Source organism: Oncorhynchus gorbuscha, unplaced genomic scaffold, assembly GCF_021184085.1.
Source record: "Oncorhynchus gorbuscha isolate QuinsamMale2020 ecotype Even-year unplaced genomic scaffold, OgorEven_v1.0 Un_scaffold_554, whole genome shotgun sequence".
Taxonomy (NCBI): Eukaryota; Metazoa; Chordata; class Actinopteri; order Salmoniformes; family Salmonidae; genus Oncorhynchus; species Oncorhynchus gorbuscha.
The window spans coordinates 317781-339490 of NW_025745385.1; the positions used below are offsets into that span (position 1 = coordinate 317781).

A 21710-nucleotide genomic window follows, 5' to 3' on the forward strand; every position below is an offset into this window, starting at 1 on the left:
GTCTGCTAAATGACCAAATGTACATGTTTAATGTCTGTCTGTCTGTCTGTCTGTCTGTCTGTCTGTCTGTCTGTACATGTTTCTGTCTGTCTGTAAGTCTGTCGGTCTGGTAAGAGTCTGCTAAATGGTCAAATGTCATGTTTAATGCCCTGACTGTAAGTCTCTCGGTGGTAAGAGTCTGCTAAATGTCAAATGTACATGTTGTAATGCCCTGTCTGTCTGTCTGTCTGGTAAGAGTCTGCTGTCTGTCTGTCAAATGTCTGTCTGTCTGTCTGTCTGTCTGTCTGTCTGTCTGTCTGGTCTGTCTGTCTGTCTGTCTGTCTGTCTGTCTGTTGTCTGTGTCTGTGTCTGTCTGTCTGTCTGTCTGGTATAGAAGTCTGGTGAACCAACATGACACATGTTAAAATGTCAACATAGTATTTCATGTTAGTGGTTCTCTGTTACAGAAAGAACAGACACATGACCATGTACATGTTTAATGCTGTCTGTCTGTCTGTCTGTCTGTCTGTCTGTCTGTCACACGGTGGTTATCCACGGTCACACGGTCGGTCACACTGTCTGTCTGTCTGTCTGTCTGTCACACTGTCTGTCACACTGTCTGTCTGTCTGTCTGTCTGTGTAACACATTATGTCTGTGTGTCTGTGTCTGTTCTGATTGTCTGTGTCACAGTCAGTCAGTTCATTCAGTTTCAGTCAGTCAGTCAGTCAGTCAGTCAGTCAGTCTTATAAATGTGGTGTTACTCAACCAGACAGGACACACCACAAAAAGTCACACATACATTTCATAGTTAGTGGTTATCCTAGTTACAGACTGTACAGTAGAGTCACACACACACACACACACACACACACACATAGTATAACACATGCAACACATTATGAATGAAGTGGATTTTTACACGATTGAAACTAAACGTTCACATTCATTTCAGTTACATTCACTGGTTTCATGTACAATCTTATTAACATCACTATAGTTACATCTTATTAACATCGCTATAGTTACATCTTATTAACATCGCTATAGTTACATCTTATTAACATCACTATAGTTACATCTTATTAACATCACTATAGTTACATCTTATTAACATCACTATAGTTACATCTTATTAACATCACTATAGTTACATCTTATTAACATCACTATAGTTACATCTTATTAACATCGCTATAGTTACATCTTATTAACATCGCTATAGTTACATCTTATTAACATCACTATAGTTACATCTTATTAACATCACTATAGTTACATCTTATTAACATCACTATAGTTACATCTTATTAACATCACTATAGTTACATCTTATTAACATCGCTATAATTACATCTTATTAACATCGCTATAGTTACATCTTATTAACATCACTATAGTTACATCTTATTAACATCACTATAGTTACATCTTATTAACATCGCTATAGTTACATCTTATTAACATCGCTATAGTTACATCTTATTAAATATAATTCCAATGTCTGAATAGTATAGTATAATAGTAAAACCACAGGAGGCTGTTGGGGAGGAGGACTCATAATGTCTGAATAGTATAATAGTAAAACCACAGGAGGCTGTTGGGGAGGAGGACTCATAATGTCTGAATAGTATAATAGTAAAACCACAGGAGGCTGTTGGGGAGGAGGGCTCATAATGTCTGAATAGTATAATAGTAAAACCACAGGAGGCTGTTGGGGAGGAGGGCTCATAATGTCTGAATAGTATAATAGTAAAACCACAGGAGGCTGTTGGGGAGGAGGACTCATAATGTCTGAATAGTATAATAGTAAAACCACAGGAGGCTGTTGGGGAGGAGGGCTCATAATGTCTGAATAGTATAATAGTAAAACCACAGGAGGCTGTTGGGGAGGAGGGCTCATAATGTCTGAATAGTATAATAGTAAAACCACAGGAGGCTGTTGGGGAGGAGGGCTCATAATGTCTGAATAGTATAATAGTAAAACCACAGGAGGCTGTTGGGGAGGAGGACTCATAATGTCTGAATAGTATAGTATAATAGTAAAACCACAGGAGGCTGTTGGGGAGGAGGGCTCATAATGTCTGAATAGTATAATAGTAAAACCACAGGAGGCTGTTGGGGAGGAGGACTCATAATGTCTGAATAGTATAATAGTAAAACCACAGGAGGCTGTTGGGGAGGAGGGCTCATAATGTCTGAATAGTATAATAGTAAAACCACAGGAGGCTGTTGGGAAGGAGGGCTCATAATGTCAGGAGTGGAAGGGTTGTAAAACAGAAGAAAACCATGTGTTTGGTACCAGTCACTTCACCACATTCCTCCCATCACTATGAGCCCTTCTTCCCCAATTAATAAGGTTCCCCCAGTCGCGTGTGGTGTGGTACAAAATATTATATGTACCCTGGCTGTGTAATTGGTGAATCATTTGGATATATGTAGTAGAAAATACTAATAGTACCATGTTAGTGGTGATATATAAATACTATATGTACAAATAATTTAAAAAATAATAGATATTTAGCAGCTTTGGCTAGAAGAGCCACACTAATGTCGGGATTCAATCCCATGGTGCTTTGTCAACAACGCACCATTTAAACATTTCCGATTGAACCGACATGCAGCGAGGAATGTGGTCTCCCCAAAAGGTGTGGACTTTGCCTATGAATGATGTTAAAGGCGTTGTTGATGAAGCGCAGGCAGATTGAATCGGGGACTAACAGTAATCTGGTTTAGTAAAGGTGGACTTTGCCTATGAATGATGTTAATGGCGTTGTTGATGAAGCGCAGGCAGATTGAATCGGGGACTAACAGTAATCTGGTTTAGTAAAGAGGTGGACTTTGCCTATGAATGATGTTAATGGCGTTGTTGAAAGGCAGATTGAATCAGGGACTAACAGTAATCTGGTTTAGTAAAGAGGTGGACTTTGCCTATGAATGATGTTAATGGCGTTGTTGATGAAGCGCAGGCAGATTGAATCGGGGACTAACAGTAATCTGGTTTAGTAAAGAGGTGGACTTTGCCTATGAATGATGTTAATGGCGTTGTTGATGAAGCGCAGGCAGATTGAATCGGGGACTAACAGTAATCTGGTTTAGTAAAGAGGTGGACTTTAATTAAAGGGGCAATGCAGGATTCAAAAGAACAACAAAGCTCCGTTATCATTCGCTGAATGAGTTAAAAAACAGATGTGGACCGACCAATCCCAGATCAGCCCTTTAAAAGTGGATTATTTATATACATAGTTTGTGAGGCACTAATATGGATTCACATATTCCATTACCAGGCACTTTTTATCCACATCAACTTTCAGTCAGTCAGTCAGTCAGTCATTTTTACATATGGGGAGGCCCCAGGAATCAAACCCACAATCCTGGTGCTGTAAATGCTCTACCAACTGAGTTACAGAGGACAGGTTCTACCAACTGAGTTACAGAGGACAGGTTCTACCAACTGAGTTACAGAGGACAGGTTCTACCAACTGAGTTACAGAGGACAGGTTCTACCAACTGAGTTACAGAGGACAGGTTCTACCAACTGAGTTACAGAGGACAGGTTCTACCAACTGAGTTACAGGGGACAGGTTCTACCAACTGAGTTACAGAGGACAGGTTCTACCAACTGAGTTACAGAGGACAGGTTCTACCAACTGAGTTACAGAGGACAGGTTCTACCAACTGAGTTACAGAGGACAGGTTCTACCAACTGAGTTACAGAGGACAGGTTCTACCAACTGAGTTACAGAGGACAGGTTCTACCAACTGAGTTACAGAGGACAGGTTCTACCAACTGAGTTACAGAGGACAGGTTCTACCAACTGAGCCACAGAGGACAGGTTCTACCAACTGAGTTACAGAGGACAGGTTCTACCATAGAACTACATTTTTAGATATGCTAATATATCCTCTCACTCTGTCTCACTTTTTCTTTCCCTCCCTCCAACTGCCTCCCCCTCTTTTTCTCTCCCTCTCTCCCACACCTCTCTCAGTCTCTTTCTCTCCCACTATCCCCCCCTTTCTCTCTCCCTCTCTCCCACACCTCTCTCAGTCTCTTTCTCTCCCACTATCCCCCCTTTCTCTCTCCCTCTCTCCCACACCTCTCTCAGTCTCTTTCTCTCCCACTATCCCCCCTTTCTCTCTCCCTCTCTCCCACACCTCTCTCAGTCTCTTTCTCTCCCACTATCCCCCTTTCTCTCTCCCTCTCTCCCACACCTCTCTCGGTCTCTTTCTCTCTCACTATCCCCCTTTCTCTCTCCCTCTCTCCCACCTCTCTCTTGGTCTCTTTCTCTCCCACTATCCCCCTTTCTCTCTCCCTCTCTCCCACACCTCTCTCGGTCTCTTTCTCTCCCACTATCCCCCTTTTCTCTCTCCTTCTCTCCCACACCTCTCTCAGTCTCTTTCTCTCCCACTATCCCCCCCTTTCTCTCTCCCTCTCTCCCCACATCTCTCAGTCTCTTTCTCTCCCACTATCCCCCCTTTCTCTCTCCCACACCTCTCTCAGTCTCTTTCTCTCCCACTATACCCCCCTCTCTCCCTCTCTCCCACACCTCTCTCGGTCTCTTTCTCTCCCACTATCCCCCTTTCTCCTCCCACACCTCTCTCAGTCTCTTTCTCTCCCACTATCCCCCCTTTTCTCTCCCTCTCCCACCTCTCTCGGTCTCTTTCTCTCCCACTATCCCCCTTTCTCTCTCCCTCTCTCCCACACCTCTCTCAGTCTCTTTCTCTCCCACTATCCCCCCTTTCTCTCTCCCTCTCTCCCACACCTCTCTCGGTCTCTTTCTCTCCCACTATCCCCCCTCTTCTCTCTCCCACACCTCTCTCGGTCTCTTTCTCTCCCACTATCCCCCCTTTCTCTCTCTCCCACCTCTCTCGGTCTCTTTCTCTCCCACTATCCCCCTTTCTCCCTCTCCCACACCTCTCTCGGTCTCTTTCTCTCCCACTATCCCCCCTTTTCTCTCCCTCTCTCCCACCTCTCTCAGTCTCTTTCTCTCCCACTCCCCCCTTTCTCTCTCCCTCTCTCCCACACCTCTCTCGGTCTCTTTCTCTCCCACTATCCCCCCTTTCTCTCTCCCTCTCTCCCACATCTCCCTCTCAGTCTCTTTCTCTCCCACTATCCCCCCTTTCTCTCTCAGAATCTCTCCCACACCTCTCTCAGTCTCTTTCTCTCCCACTATCCCCCTCTCTCTCCCTTCTCCCACACCTCTCTCAGTCTCTTTCTCTCCCACTATCCCCCCTTTCTCTCTCTCCCTCTCTCCCACACCTCTCTCGGTCTCTTTCTCTCCCACTATCCCCCCTTTCTCTCCCTCTCTCCAAACCTCTCTCAGTCTCTTTCTCTCCCACTAGAGAGGGTTTCTCTCTCCCTCTTCCCACACCTCTCTCGGTCTCTTTCTCTCCCACTATCCCCCCTTTCTAAACATTTCTCTCCCACACCTCTCTCAGTCTCTTTCTCTCCCACTTTCCCCTTTTGAGGAGATCTCTCCCACACCTCTCTCAGTCTCTTTCTCTCCCACTATCCCCCCTTTCTCTCTCCATTCTCCCACAGGTCTCTTTACTATCCCCCCTTTCTCATCTCCCCAGATGTCGGTCTCTTTCTCTCCCACTATCCCCCTTTCTTTCCCACACATCTCTCGGTGTGGATTTCTCTCCCACTATTGTCTCCCTACATCTCCCACACACTCTACTCAGTCTAACACTCCCACTATACCCCCTTTCTCTCTCCCTCACCTCCCACACTCTCTCGGTCTCTTTCTCTCCCACTATCCCCCTTTCTCTCTCCTCTCTCCCACAAGACTATCCCGATTTCTCTCTCCCTCTCTCCCACACCTCTCTCAGTCTCTTTCTCTCCCACTATCCCCCTTTTGAATTCTCCTCAACAATCTCCCACACCTCTCTACAGTTTGGAGACAGGGGTGGACCTCTCTCCCACAATTGTGTCTCTTTCTCTAAACTATGGAGGAGATTTTTGGATCTCTCACAGAATACCTGAGGTGATGTCCAGACTTGCTGGAAATACTTCACTAACACAAAGAGAACACACACAGACCCCTAACTGACGGTTGTGGAGACAGGGGGTTGTCCAGGCTGTGGTCTAAACATGGAGGAGATGTGGAGACAGGGGTTGTCCAGGCTAGGGAGAGGGTAGAGCTGTAGTCTAAACATTGAGGAGATGTGGAGACAGGGGTTGTCCAGGCTAGGAGAGAGGGTAGAGCTGTAGTCTAAACATTGAGGAGACGTGGAGACAGGGGGTTGTCCAGGCTAGGAGAGAGGGTAGAGCTGTAGTCTAAACATTGAGGAGATGTGGAGACAGGGGTTGTCCAGGCTAGAGAGAGGGTAGAGCTGTAGTCTAAACATTGAGGAGTGTGGAGACAGGGGGTTGTCCAGAGCTAGAGAGAGGGTAGAGCTGTAGTCTAAACATTGAGGAGATGTGGAGACAGGGGGTTGTCCAGGCTAGGAGAGAGGGTAGAGGCTGTGGTCTTTAAACATTGAGGAGATGTGGAAGGCCTGGAGGACAGAGAGAAACACACTGGTTATACACACACAGATACATACACACACACACATACATACATACACACACACACCTACATATACACACACACATATCAACTCACCACCCAGTAGGCAGTCAAGGCTCCCTGTATGTAGCCAGTGATGACATCAGAGGGGTGATGCCGATAGTCCGATATTCTAGTCAGGCCTGCGAAGAGATTACAGTTTAGAAACGTACCTGTTAAATATTTTGAATTATCACTCAACAATATGAGAAAAATACATATTACAGTAGTACAGAGGAAATGACCCATTGTCAAGCACCGCCCTAGAATTTGGGCCAATCAAGTGGACAGCAACTGAACAAAGTGACAACAATTGACCAGACAAGACCAGGATTCTATCAAAACTACACCAGACAGCCAGGAAAATGTATCAGGCAAATGTATTTCATTATTTGTTTAGTTTTTTTCTTTACTCATAGTAGAGATTAAACAACACCTGAAAAGACAGTAGTCCAGATGAATAACCACGTTGTGGACAGACCACTCAGGGAGAGTTCTGAGAGGCTATGAACATCCATAGACCAGATGAATATAACATATGGACAGACCAACTCAGGAGAGTTCTAGAGGCTATGGATAGACCAGATGAATAACCAGATTTGCCTGGACAGACCCTGAGACATTTCTGACAGGAAAACATGTAGACCAGATGAATAACCATTGTGGACAGACCAAAGAGCTTCTGAGCCCAGCTGAACATCCATAGACCAGATGAATCAGGTTTGGACAGACCACTCAGGGAGAGTTCAAGGCTGTGAACATCCATAGACCAGATGAAAACCAACTGACCATTCAGGGAGAGTTCTGAGAGGCTATGAACATGTAGACTTGAATAACTGTAACTGGACAGACTTTAGGGAGATGAATATGAACATCCATAGACCAGATGAATCCTGTGGACAGACCACTCAGGGAGAGTTCTGAGGACATTTAGAGGCTGACAGGACATTTATGAATATATAGACCATTATAACATATCAGCAATTTAAGTCAACTATATTATGGACTGGATTCCCTGACAGATTACGCTCGTCCTGGATTTAAAAACATGTCCTGATGACATTCTCCATTGTAAAATGCTTCTTAGCCCAGAATGTAGGTTCAGGTTGAGATTCAGTCCAATCTGTGGTGTTCTTAAACCAACTGACTTTATATAATATATAATGTTCTTAAACCAACTGACTTTATATAATATATAATGTCCTTAAACCAACTGACTTTATATAATATATAATGTCCTTAAACCAACTGACTTTATATAATATATAATGTCCTTAAACCAACTGACTTCATATAATATATAATGTCCTTAAACCAACTGACTTTATATAATATATAATGTCCTTAAACCAACTGACTTTATATAATATATAATGTCCTTAAACCAACTGACTTTATATAATATATAATGTCCTTAAACCAACTGACTTTATATAATATATAATGTCCTTAAACCAACTGACTTTATATAATATATAATGTCCTTAAACCAACTGACTTTATATAATATATAATGTCCTTAAACCAACTGACTTTATATAATATATAATGTCCTTAAACCAACTGACTTTATATAATATATAATGTCCTTAAACCAACTGACTTTATATAATATATAATGTCCTTAAACCAACTGACTTTATATAATATATAATGTCCTTAAACCAACTGACTTTATATAATATATAATGTCCTTAAACCAACTGACTTTATATAATATATAATGTCCTTAAACCAACTGACTTTGACATTTAAGCTGTAACTGACGTGAACACAATCTCCGCCAACGGCAGGAAGGTGTGTCTCTAAAAGGCACGTTGCTGACAGTGTGCTTGTGGACAACACATCTGGGACTGAATCCCGGCCGTAATCAGTGTCTGGGAAAACGGCCCTACGTCATTATCAGTTGGGGAGTCGTCCCACGACAAGGATCAGTAGATAGATAGTAGTAGATGATTCCCCCCGTCACAGTTGGGGAGTCGTCCCACGACAAGGATCAGTAGATAGATAGTAGTAGATGATTCCCCCCGTCACTCATCATTATCTATAGACCTGTAAGTACCTGTATACACAGCTAGCAGAACCAGGAAGAACTGTATGAGGGGTCTGAGTAACCTGGCCCCTCGCCAACACCACCTGGCTTGGAGGTAGAACTGAAGAGAGGGAGGGAGGGAGGGAGGCAGAGAGAGGGGGAGGCAGGGAGGCAGGGAGGGGGAGAGAGAGAGGGAGGCAGGGAGGGAGGGAGGCAGGGAGAGAGAGAGAGGGAGGGAGGGAGGGGGAGGGAGGGAGGGAGGGAGGGAGGGAGGGAGAGGGAGGGGAGGAGGGAGGGAGGGAGGGAGGGAGGGAGGAGGGAGGAGGGAGGAGGGAGGGAGGGAGGGAGGAGAGAGAGGGAGGGAGGGAGGGAGGGAGAGAGAAGGGAGGGAGGCAGGGAGGAGGGAGAGAGAGAGGGAGGCAGGGAGGGAGGGAGGGAGGCAGAGAGAGAGGGAGGCAGGGAGGGAGGGAGGGAGGGAGGCAGGGAGGGAGGAGAGAGGAGAGGGAGGGAGGGAGGGGGAGGGAGGGAGGGAGGGAGGGAGGGAGGGAGGGAGGGAGGGAGGGAGGGAGGGAGGGAGGGAGGGAGGAGGGAGGGAGGGAGGGAGGGAGGGAGGGAAAAATGTTGATTACTACACATGTACTATTTGTACATAGTATTATACTAAATTATACTGAATTGTACATTATTATACTATATTATACCGCATTATGCTGTATTATACTGTATTATACTGAATTATACTGTATTTATCTTCAAAGATGCAGCACAGTTCTGACTCGACTCTCTCTCTATGGCCCTGCCCTCACACAATAGAGGAGTGTAGTATAGAGAGACAGAGAGGTCAAACCTCTCCCCTGCCCGAGGGGAACAAAGACATCTCTGTCTGCCCTACTTCTTCTCTCTTTCAATCCCTCTTTTTCTCCTGCTCTCTTTTCTTTCTCTCCCTTTCAGCTCCCTTCTTTTCAATCCCTCTCTGCTTTCAGACCCACTGGGAGGATGGTTCACAGTGTGTGTGTGTGTGTGTGTGTGTGTGTGTGTGTGTGTGTGTGTGTGTGTGTGTGTGTGTGTGTGTGTGTGTGTGTGTGTGTGTGTGTGTGTGTGTGTGTGTGTGTGTGTGTGTGTGTGTGGGAGATACTTACTGCTAGATACAGCATGGTGTACATTGCAAACGAAGCATGACCAGAGAAGAAGGATTTCCTGAAAATAAAATACAAAACAGATGCTGACTAAACACAAACACACACACACAGACAAACACACACACCCCCCAACAAACAGACAAACACACACACACACCCCCCCCAACAAACACACAAACACACACACACCTGCCCCCCAACAAACAGACAAACACACACACACCTGCCCCCCAACAAACAGACACACACACACACACCTCCACACAACACACAGACAAACACACACACACCTGCCCCCCAACCAACAAACAGACAAACACACACACACCACCCACACACACACACACACACACACACACACACACACACACACACACCTGCCCCCAACCAACAACAAACAAACACACAAACACACACACACCTGCCCCCCCAAACAAACACACACACACCTGCCTCCCCCAACAAACAGACAAACACACACACACACACAACACACACACACACACCCCAACAAACAGACAAAAACACACACACCTGCCCCCCAACAAACACACAAACACACACACACACCCCCAACAAACACACAAACACACACACCCCCCAACAAACACACAAACACACACACACCTCCCCCCAACAAACACACAAACACACACACACCTCCCCCCATTAAACACACAAACACACACACACATGCCACCCCCAATAAACACACACACACCTCCCCCCAACAAACACACAAACACACACTCACCTGCCCCCCAACAAACACACAAACACACACACACACACCACCCCCCAACAAACACACAAAACACACACACCTCCACCCCAACAAACACACACACACCCCCAACAAACACACACACACCTACCCCCTCCCCAACAAACACACACACACACACACCTCCCCCCATCAAACACACAAACACACACACACCTGCCCCCCAAACAAACACACAAACACACACACACCTCCCACCTCCCCCAACAAACACACAAACACACACACACCTGCCTCCCCCCAACAAACACACACAAACACACACACACCTCCCCCATCAAACACACAAACACACACACACCTCCCACCTCCCCCAACAAACACACAAACACACACACACCTGCCTCCCCCAACAAACCCACACACACCTGCCCCCCAACAAACACACAAACACACACACACCTGCCCGTTCCCAACAAAACACACACACACACACCCCCCCAACAAACACACAAACACACACACACCTCCCCCCAAGAAACACACCCCCCCCCAACAAACACACACACACCTCCCCCAACAAACACACACACACACACCTGCCCCTCCCAACAAACACACAAACACACACACACACCTGGCCTCCTCTTCCAATCGGTGGTCTGTCTGTCGGCAGGTTACCGTGGAGACGTAGGTTCCGGGGTGCAGTTGAGCGAGGCATACGAGACGCCGCACACAGACAGGAAGTGAGGTCGCAGCCGCCCCACGCTCAGCTTGGCCATGTTAGTCAGGGATTGGCCGACGCAGCACCCGAACAGGAAGGAACCTAACTCCTTACAGAAATAAAATACAGAAATACAGAAATAAATATATAGCCAAACAGGAAGGAACCCAACTCCTTACAGAAATAAATATATAGCCAAACAGGAAGGAACCCAACTCCTTACAGAAATAAATATATAGCCAAACAGGAAGGAACCCAACTCCTTACAGAAATAAATATATAGCCAAACAGGAAGGAACCCAACTCCTTACAGAAATAAATATTTAGCCAAACAGGAAGGAACCCAACTCCTTACAGAAATAAATATATAGCCAAACAGGAAGGAACCCAACTCCTTACAGAAATAAATATATAGCCAAACAGGAAGGAACCTAAATCCTTACAGAAATAAAATACAGAAATACAGAAATAAATATTTAGCCAAACAGGAAGGAACCCAACTCCTTACAGAAATAAATATATAGCCAAACAGGAAGGAACCCAACTCCTTACAGAAATAAATATTTAGCCAAACAGGAAGGAACCTAACTCCTTACAGAAATAAATATATAGCCAAACAGGAAGGAACCCAATTCCTTACAGAAATAAATATATAGCCAAACAGGAAGGAACCCAACTCCTTACAGAAATAAATATTTAGCCAAACAGGAAGGAACCTAACTCCTTACAGAAATAAATATATAGCCAAACAGGAAGGAACCCAACTCCTTACAGAAATAAATATATAGCCAAACAGGAAGGAACCCAACTCCTTACAGAAATAAATATATAGCCAAACAGGAAGGAACCCAACTCCTTACAGAAATAAATATTTAGCCAAACAGGAAGGAACCCAACTCCTTACAGAAATAAATATATAGCCAAACAGGAAGGAACCCAACTCCTTACAGAAATAAATATTTAGCCAAACAGGAAGGAACCTAACTCCTTACAGAAATAAATATATAGCCAAACAGGAAGGATAATGTTCCTTACAGAAATAAATATATAGCCAAACAGGAAGGAACCCAACTCCTTACAGAAATAAATATTTAGCCAAACAGGAAGGAACCTAACTCCTTACAGAAATAAATATATAGCCAAACAGGAAGGAACCCAACTCCTTACAGAAATAAATATATAGCCAAACAGGAAGGAACCCAACTCCTTACAGAAATAAATATTTAGCCAAACAGGAAGGAACCTAACGCCTTACAGAAATAAATATATAGCCAAACAGGAAGGAACCTAACTCCTTACAGAAATAAATATATAGCCAAACAGGAAGGAACCCAACTCCTTACAGAAATAAAATACAGAAATACAGAAATAAATATTTAGCCAAACAGGAAGGAACCCAACTCCTTACAGAAATAAATATATAGCCAAACAGGAAGGAACCTAACTCCTTACAGAAATAAATATATAGCCAAACAGGAAGGAACCCAACTCCTTACAGAAATAAAATACAGAAATACAGAAATAAATATATAGCCAAACAGGAAGGAACCTAACTCCTGTACAGAAATAAATATATAGCCAAACAGGAAGGAACCCAACTCCTTACAGAAATAAAATACAGAAATACAGAAATAAATATATAGCCAAACAGGAAGGAACCTACCTCCTTACAGAAATAAATATATAGCCAAACAGGAAGGAACCTAACTCCTTACAGAAATAAAATACAGAAATACAGAAATAAATATATAGCCAAACAGGAAGGAACCCAACTCCTTACAGAAATAAATATATAGCCAAACAGGAAGGAACAATAATTACAGAAATAAATATATAGCCAAACAGGAAGGAACCTAAATCCTTACAGAAATAAATTATTATTAGTAGTATTCATATTATTATTTGTGCAACAAATAACAATCAAATAGTGTGTAAGACTTGTTGATATGTTTATGTAGTTTATCTTCTGTTATTAAAACTTATGAATATTATTTAGTACCTTATACAGGCATAGAGTATTATTATTAGTAGTACGATATTATTAGTAGTAGTATCCCCTAAAGCTATCTTATTAGTAGTATTAATATTATTATTAGGAGGAGGGATATTATTATTAGTAGTATTAATATTATTAGTAGTAGCAATAGTGACTGTTTATTATTAGTAGTACAATTATTATTAGTAGTAACTGACAATATTATTATTAGTAGTATTGTATTATTATTAGTAGTATTCATATTATTATTAGTAGTAGTAGTAGTATTATTAGTAGTAGTATTATTATAGTAGTAGTAGTATTATTATTAGTAGTATTATTCATATTAGTATTATTTGTAGTATTAATAGTAGTATTAGTAGTATTGTTAGTAGTAGTATTATTATTAGTATTATTCAGTATTATTCATAGTAGTATTATTATTAGTAGTATTATAGTGGTATTACTAGTAGTAGTAGTAGTATTATTATTAGTAGTATTCATATTATTATTATAGTATTAGTAGTAATATTATTAGTAGTATTACTATTGGTGGTATTTATTAGTAGTAGTATTATATTATTATTAGTAGTAGTAGTATTATTAGTAGTATTTCATATTATTAGTAGTAGTATTATATTATTATTATTAGTGGTAGTGGTATTATGGTAGTAGTATTCATATTATTATTAGTAGTATTCATATTATTATTAGTAGTATTCATATTATTATTAGTATTATTTAGTATTATTATTATTAGTAGTAGTAGTATTAGTAGTATTATTATTATCAGTAGTATTATTATTATTAGTATTATTTGTTGTATTAGTAGTATTAGTAGTATTATTATTAGTAGTATTATTATGGGTAGTATTATTAGTAGTACTATTAGTAGTAGTATTATTAGTAGTAGTATTATTAGTGGTAGTGGTAGTAGTGGTAGTATTATTATTAGTAGTATTATTATTAGTATTATTAGTAATGGTTTTATTATTTGTAGTAATATTATTAGTGGTGGTCTTATTATTATAGTAATATTAGTAGTTATTATTATTAGTAGTATTATTATTTAGTAGTATTATTATTAGTGGTAGTATTATTAGTAGTAGTATTATTATTAGTAGTATTACTATAATTATTATTATTAGTAATGGTTTTATTATTTGTAGTAGTATTATTAGTGGTGGTCTTATTTATTAGTATTATTATTAGTAGTAGTATTATTAGTAGTAGTATTATTATTAGTAGTAGTATTATTCATATTATTATTATTAGTAGTAGTAGTAGTAGTATTAGTGGTAAATTGTGTGTACTGTTAGATTACAATCATGTGATGATGGTGATGATGATGAAGAGTGTGTGATACTCACAGTGAGTCCGGTGATGATGATCCCACCAGTAATGAGCAGCTGATCTGGTATAGCCTCTCTGTGTTGGTATGGATACATGATGCTGGGATCCCCACAGAAAAACCCTCTGCTATATGGATGCACTGCCTTCAGCTCACACACCAAGAACGGGATGGAGGCTGGAGGGAGGGAGGGAGGGAGGGAGGGAGGGAGGGAGGGAGGGAGGGAGGGAGGGAGGGAGGGAGGGAGGGGAGGGAGGGAGGGAGGGAGGGAGGGAGGGAGGGAGGGAGGGGGAGGGAGGGAGGGAGGGAGGGAGGGAGGGAGGGATAGTTTTATTGTTTCATTGTTTCAACATGGGAGCTTTGGCAATGTGAGGGAGATTCATTAGGGAATAAGGGTTAATAGAAGGGAACTGAGGAGGGAAAGAGGGAGGGAGAGAGAGAGAGAGAGAGAGAGAGAGAGAGAGAGAGAGAGAGAGAGAAAGACAGAGAGTGGAGAGGAGAGAGAGAGAGAGAGAGAGAGAGAGAGAGAGAGAGAGAGAGAGTGGAGTTGGGGAGAGAGTGAGAGAAGTGGAGGTGGAGAGAGAGAGAGAGTTGAGTTCAGACCATACTTGTCTACTTGACAGAAATGTGGTTTTGCATCGTAAGCTAAATTACACAGTATGGAAACATAGAGAAAAGCTCACTAAACCATAACATTCACCTACATTCATACAACATCATCACATTGGGTGTTTGGTTTGAATCCTGGCCTTAAACATCACATTGGGTGTTTGGTTTGAATCCTGGCCTTAAACATCACATTGGGTGTTTGGTTTGAATCCTGGCCTTAAACATCACATTGGGTGTTTGGTTTGAATCCTGGCCTTAAACATCACATTGGGTGTTTGGTTTGAATCCTGGCCTTAAACATCACATTGGGTGTTTGGTTTGAATCCTGGCCTTAAACATCACATTGGGTGTACGGATTGAATCCTGGCCTTAAACATCACATTGGGTGTTTGGTTTGAATCCTCCTAAACATCACATTGGGTGTTTGGTTTGAATCCTGGCCTTAAACATCACATTGAGTGTTTGGTTTGAATCCTGGCCTTAAACATCACATTGGGTGTTTGGTTTGAATCCTGGCCCTAAACATCACATTGGGTGTTTGGTTTGAATCCTGGCCTTAAACATCACATTGGGTGTTTGGTTTGAATCCTGGCCTTAAACATCACATTGGGTGTTTGGTTTGAATCCTGGCCCTAAACATCACATTGGGTGTTGGATTGAATCCTGGCCTTAAACATCACATTGGGTGTTCGGATTGAATCCTGGCCTTAAACATCACATTGGGTGTTTGGTTTGAATCCTGGCCTTAAACATCACATTGACATACAACAGCCTTCTAAAACACTGACCATATGAATCACATCAACAGATTTCATCTATGATTCATATCTCCTCTCTGTTGTAGCAGCTCGTATGAGGGGGAGCAGTTGGGGAGGGGGAGTTGGAGGAAGAGAGAGAGAGAGACTGAAAGGGAGAGTGAGAGAGTGGGAACCCAGGGTTTTTCTCCAGAGAAACTAAAGGGTTAGACTCACTGCTGGAATGTGAGGTCACAACACCACTGGGACAACAACTCTATTAGAACATGTTATGGATCCCATTAGATCTGATCTGAGAACAGTATACAAGAGTATATGAGGAGAGGAGATGAGAGGGAGAAAAGGAGAGGGGGAATGGGGAGAGAGGACAGGAGAGGGAGAGATGAGAGGGAGGGAGGAGAGGTGGGTATGGTGTGAGAGAGGAGAGGAGGGGAAGGAGGGGAGAGGAGAGGAGAGGAAAGGAGAGGAGAGGGAGGAGAGGAGAGGAAAGGGGAGGATGAGAGGTGAGAGGAGAGGGAGAGGAGAGGAGAGGAGAGGAGGAGAGGAGAGGAGAGGAGAGGAGAGGAGGGAGAGGAGAGTATGGTTGTTTATGAGACCAGTTCAATTCTCTAACATTACAACCAAACAAAGAGAGACTGTGGGTCTGAGCTTAGCACTGTCTGTCTCCTACACAGACACACACACAAACGCACATATTCTCTCTTTCCTCTCCTTTTTTTCTCTCTCGCTCTATCTTATTCATTCTCTCTTTCCATTTCCATCCTTTTCTCTGTCTTCTCTTTTCTCTCTCTCTCTCTCCTCTCTCTCTCTTCTCTCTCTCTCTCTGTCTCTCTCTGTCTCTCTCTGTCTCTCTCTGTCTCTCTGTCTCTCTCTCTTCCTCTCCTCTCTCTGTCTCTCGCTCTGTCTCTCTTCCTCTTCTCTCTCTAGAACCATTATACACAACATTGATAGTATCTGTCTTGTGTTCTTCCTATCAGCAGCTTGATTGGACTGTATCAAGTATCTCAGAGTAGGAGGGCTGATCTAGGATCAGTTCTGCCATCTAGATCCCAATGAATACAAATACATGGACAGGAAGGGACCTGATCCCTAATCCCTGATCAGCATTCTAACTCCTCTAGACAACAAGAGTCTCCCCATCGCTTTGTCCAGGGTACTGGTCCTCACATACACATCACATATAGGATGGACTGGTCATAGGGCAGCTTGGCCAAATTGTCCATCTGTAGCCCATCTGAATTGGTCCATCTGTAGCCCCGTGGGCCGGTCTGAAGTGGGCCGGTTCGAAGCCCAGTGGTCCGGTCTGAATCGGTCCATCTGTAGCCCAGTGGGCCGGTCTGAATCGGTCCATCTGTAGCCCAGTGGGCCGGTCTGAATCGGTCCATCTGTAGCCCATCTGTCCATCTGTAGCCCAGTGGGCCGGTCTGAATCGGTCCATCTGTAGCCCAGTGGTCCGGTCTGAATTGGTCCATCTGTAGCCCAGTGGGCCGGTCTGTCCATCTGTAGCCCAGTCCATCTGTCCATCTGTAGCCCAGTGGGCCTGAATCGGTCCATCTGAGCCCATTGGTCCATCTGTAGCCCAGTGGGCCGGTCTGAATTGGTCCATCTGAGCCCAGTGGGCCGGTCTGAATTGGTGTTATTGCACAAAATGATCTTTATTTTGGCTAATAATCGGTGGCCTCTGGGAAAGAAATGGGCCAGTGTGTTAGAAATGCTCAGGCCGGATTCTGGTCCCAGTCCGTCCCTGCATCACATCTGTAGCAGCCTTGTAGATCACAGTGAATACGAATACAGGGGACAGGTGGGGACATGATCCCTGATCAGCAATCCTTCTCCTCTAGACAAGGGGATCAGAGAGAAAGGTGTCCAAAATGACATCCTATTCATCCTTTATTATAATGACTGTGGGCCAAAGTAGTGCACTATAATATACTTTGGCCCACACTTGTAGGGGACAAAATGCTATCTAGAACCTAAAGGGGTTCTTCGGCTGTCCCCATATACCAGAGCTCTTTGAAGAACCCTTTTTGGTTGCAGGTAGAACTCCTTTGGTTCCAGGTAGAACCATTTTGGGTTGCATCCAAAAGGGATCTCCTATGGGGACAGCCGAAGAAACTTTTGGAACTTTTTCTCAAAGAGTGCAGAGACCTATGGGCCCTGGTTAAAATAGTACACTATATCGGGAATGTGGGGTCATTTGGGACATAAGCTAAGTGAATTAGCTGCTCTTACATAACCACAGTTTGAGAAATTGTGGTCAGATGCATAAAGGAGTGCACACACAGAGAGAGAGAGAGAGAGAGAGAGAGAGAGAGAGAGAGAGAGAGAGAGAGAGAGAGAGAGAGAGAGAGAGAGAGAGAGAGAGAGAGAGAGAGAGAGAGAGAGAGAGAGAGAGAGAGAGAGACAGAGAGAGAGAGAGAGACAGAGAGAGAGAGAGAGAGAGAGACAGAGAGAGAGAGAGAGAGAGAGAGAGAGAGAGAGAGAGAGAGAGAGAGAGAGAGAGAGAGAGAGAGAGAGAGAGAGAGAGAGAGAGAGAGAGAGAGAGAGAGAGAGAGAGAGAGAGAGAGACAGAGAGACAGAGAGAGAGAGAGCAGAGAGAGAGAGAGAGAGAGAGAGAGAGAGAGAGAGAGAGGGAGAGAGAGACAGAGAGACAGAGAGAGAGAGACAGAGAGAGAGAGAGAGAGACAGAGAGAGAGAGAGAGAGAGAGAGAGAGAGAGAGAGATTGTTTATTTATGTATTTGTACTACACACAATTCCCCAGGCCTCGCTCTTCCCTGAACCCTGGTTGTCATGGAAACTGTACAATTCCCTTGGCCTGCTCGAGCCAACTGGCATCGAGGGCTTTGCGTGCAGCGAGGAGAACACTGAGAGTGAGAATTATTTAGAGCTTCAATTTATTTTTCCTAATTATTTCGTTTTTGTTGAAGAAATTGTTTATGATAATGTTGACCAACCTGTTGATTTGCGCTTAGTGCTAATTCTTGATTCAATGTCCTCACGCACCCGCACGTCCTCTGTGTATCATAAATAGCCAAGATACGAAACAACAACGAAACTATAGGCTACTATCTCATAGTCAAATATATTTCAAATAAATCGCAAAAGATTCAAATATCAACATTTTAATAGTTCATGAAAGTTAGCCTAGCCTACGTCACCTTCCCACCTGGCGGCTGAGCCGTTGATGCTCCTAGACGTTTCCACTTCCCAGTAACAGCACTTACAGTTGACCGGGGCAGCTCTAGCAGTGGAGACATTTGACGAACTGAACTGTTGGAAATGTGGTACCACGTTGAAAGTCACTGAGCTCTTCAGTAAGGCCATTCTACTGCCAATGTTTGTCTATGGAGATTGCACGGCTGTGTGCTCGATTTTATACACCTGTCAGTAATGGGTGTGGCTGAAATAGCTGAATTCACTCATTTGAAGGGGTGTCCACATACTTTTGACCATGCCGTGTATAACAGAAAGCCTTCAACACGTGTTATAAAATAATAATTCTAGTGAATAAAGTTTGTTATAAAAGAATAATTCTAGGGAATAAAGTTTGATTTAAAATTAAGAGTAAAATGACAAGAGGGGATTCAGTGTCGCCATGAAGCAATGAATACACCATTATTTGTGATATATACTAACAATAAACAATACAATGAATACAAAATTATTTGTGATATATACTAACAATAAACAATACAATGAATGACGAAAATGTTTTATAGACCTACTCGAATATATGAAGTTTATTAACTTTATAAAAAATATTTAAAAAATGTTTGTTGAAAATGTAAGTTATTTTTATGAAAATAACTCGAAGATCGTTTTTATCAAAGCAGAAGCAGGTAACCCAGGTCCAGGTAGGCTTGAATTATAAAACGTTGATTTGAAATATATATATATATTTATTGCAAAAAAATATATTTAAAAAAAGGTTATACGATACAATGGTAAAAGATCAAAAATAAAAAGTTGATCTGATAAAAAGATAATAGCCTAAATTGTATTTACCCAGAATCAGACAGAGCAGGTCCAGACCGACCAGTAGTTTCCGTTTGGACAGAGCCGGTCCCGTTATCTCCACCAGTTTCTGCCCAGACCCGTTATCTTTCTCTTGGCCTCTGGTACCCACGTTGCTCTCCGGTAGTTTGAGTTGCAGGTCCGTGTTCGGGACGGGCGCAACTCCATGGCTGTGCCGGGAATATTTCTCCAACATTTTCTTGTTTTATCCAGTTAGTGGTTAAACGTTTAATTCAATATTGACCGTTGTTCAAACTAAGAAAGATGAGTGACATAGACCTACAACTGTATTTCAGCTAGATATAATTTCGATAGCAACAAGTTGGGCTGTGAGAGACCTGTGGCGAACTTGGAAGTCTTGAAAAATAGAATTCATCCAAACAGTTTAGAGTTGTCAAAGTGGAAAATCAAATTCCTTCAAGCCTCGTGAGTCGAACATCCCCAAATGATTTTGAAAGACGTTTTTGTTACTGATTTTATTTCCAAACGCATTTCTATAAAACTCGCCCTGACATGCTCAGTGCGTCGATCCGTCACAATTCCAGCCGCAGTCAACCGGTAGTTGTGAAACGTTCAGGGATGAGACATTACGGGGATGGGCGATGCGGCGGTAGACCGTCTCATTTGTCTTCTATCTTTCTTTATCTCTCAACTTCACAGTCCTAGTAATGAACATACAGTATGTTTTGGTTCCCTCATTCCCACCCCATAGGCTATTCTCTCTCTCGCTCTTTCTCTCCGTCCTCTTATCAAGAAAAAAATCAAGAAAAAACAGCGCGTTTTTGAGAAACTTGTTTTGGTTCACTCATTCCCACCCCATAGGCTATTCTCTCTCTCGCGCTCTCTCTTTCTCTCTCTCTCGCTCTCTCTCTCTTTCTCTCTCTCGCTCTCTCTCTCTTTCCCCCTCTCTCTTTCTCCCCCCTCTCTATCTCTCTCCTCCCTCTCTCTCTCTCCCCCCCTCTCTCTCTCTCAGTCCTCTGGTGAGAAACTTGTTCTCTCACCAAACAAACGGATCCGTCAGAGGTATGAGCACTTGTTCTCACCGCGGAGAGCGGGCCAGTACACGTTTTATGTGTCTGTGTGTGAAAGAGAGAGAGCATAATGATTTTGGTTGTAAATCTCACTGTTTGATTCATGCTGTGTCAGCAACGCCTGCCAGTGGCTCCTGTACACTCAGGTGTATGTGTCATGTGGTGATTAGGTGAGAGGAGATGACATCAGATCTCCCTCAGACAGGATGTGGTAGAGATACTCTTAATGATCGGCTATGAAAAGCCAACTGACATTTACTCCTGAGGTGCTGACTTGCTGCACCCTGGACAACTACTGTGATTATTATTATTTGACCCTGCTGGTCATTTATGAACGTTTGAACATCTTAGCCACGTTCTGTTATAATCTCCACCCGGCACAGCCAGAAGAGGACTGGCCACCCCTCATAGTCTGTTTCTTCCTAGGTTCTGGCCTTTCTAGGCAGTTTTTCCAAGCCACCGTGCTTCTACACCTGCAGTGCTTGCTGTTTGGGGTTTAGGCTGGGTTTCTGTACAGCACTTTGAGATATCAGCTGATGTACGAAGGGCTATATAAATACATTTGACTTGATTTGATGTCTGAAACACAACAATGACGGAGAAAGTCAAATCAAATTGTATTTGTCACATACACATGTTCAGCAGATGTTATTGCGTGTGAAGCTCAAAACTCAAAAGGAACTCGACCACCAATCGTATTTGCAGGTGCCATGGTAACAGATGAACACGATGAAGGGAATGGCTCAATTCTTGTGTTTCTAGCTTCAACAGTGCAGTAATATCTAACAATTCACAACTATACTCACAACCTAAAATTGTGTGAG

At 43.0% G+C, this 21710-nt stretch overlaps 1 pseudogene; it reads right to left on the bottom strand.

Moving 5' to 3' along the window:
- Positions 1-6424: 6424 nt before the first annotated feature.
- On the bottom strand, positions 6425-20664 carry LOC124018652 (annotated as a pseudogene).
- Between the last annotated feature and the right edge of the window lie 1046 nt (positions 20665-21710).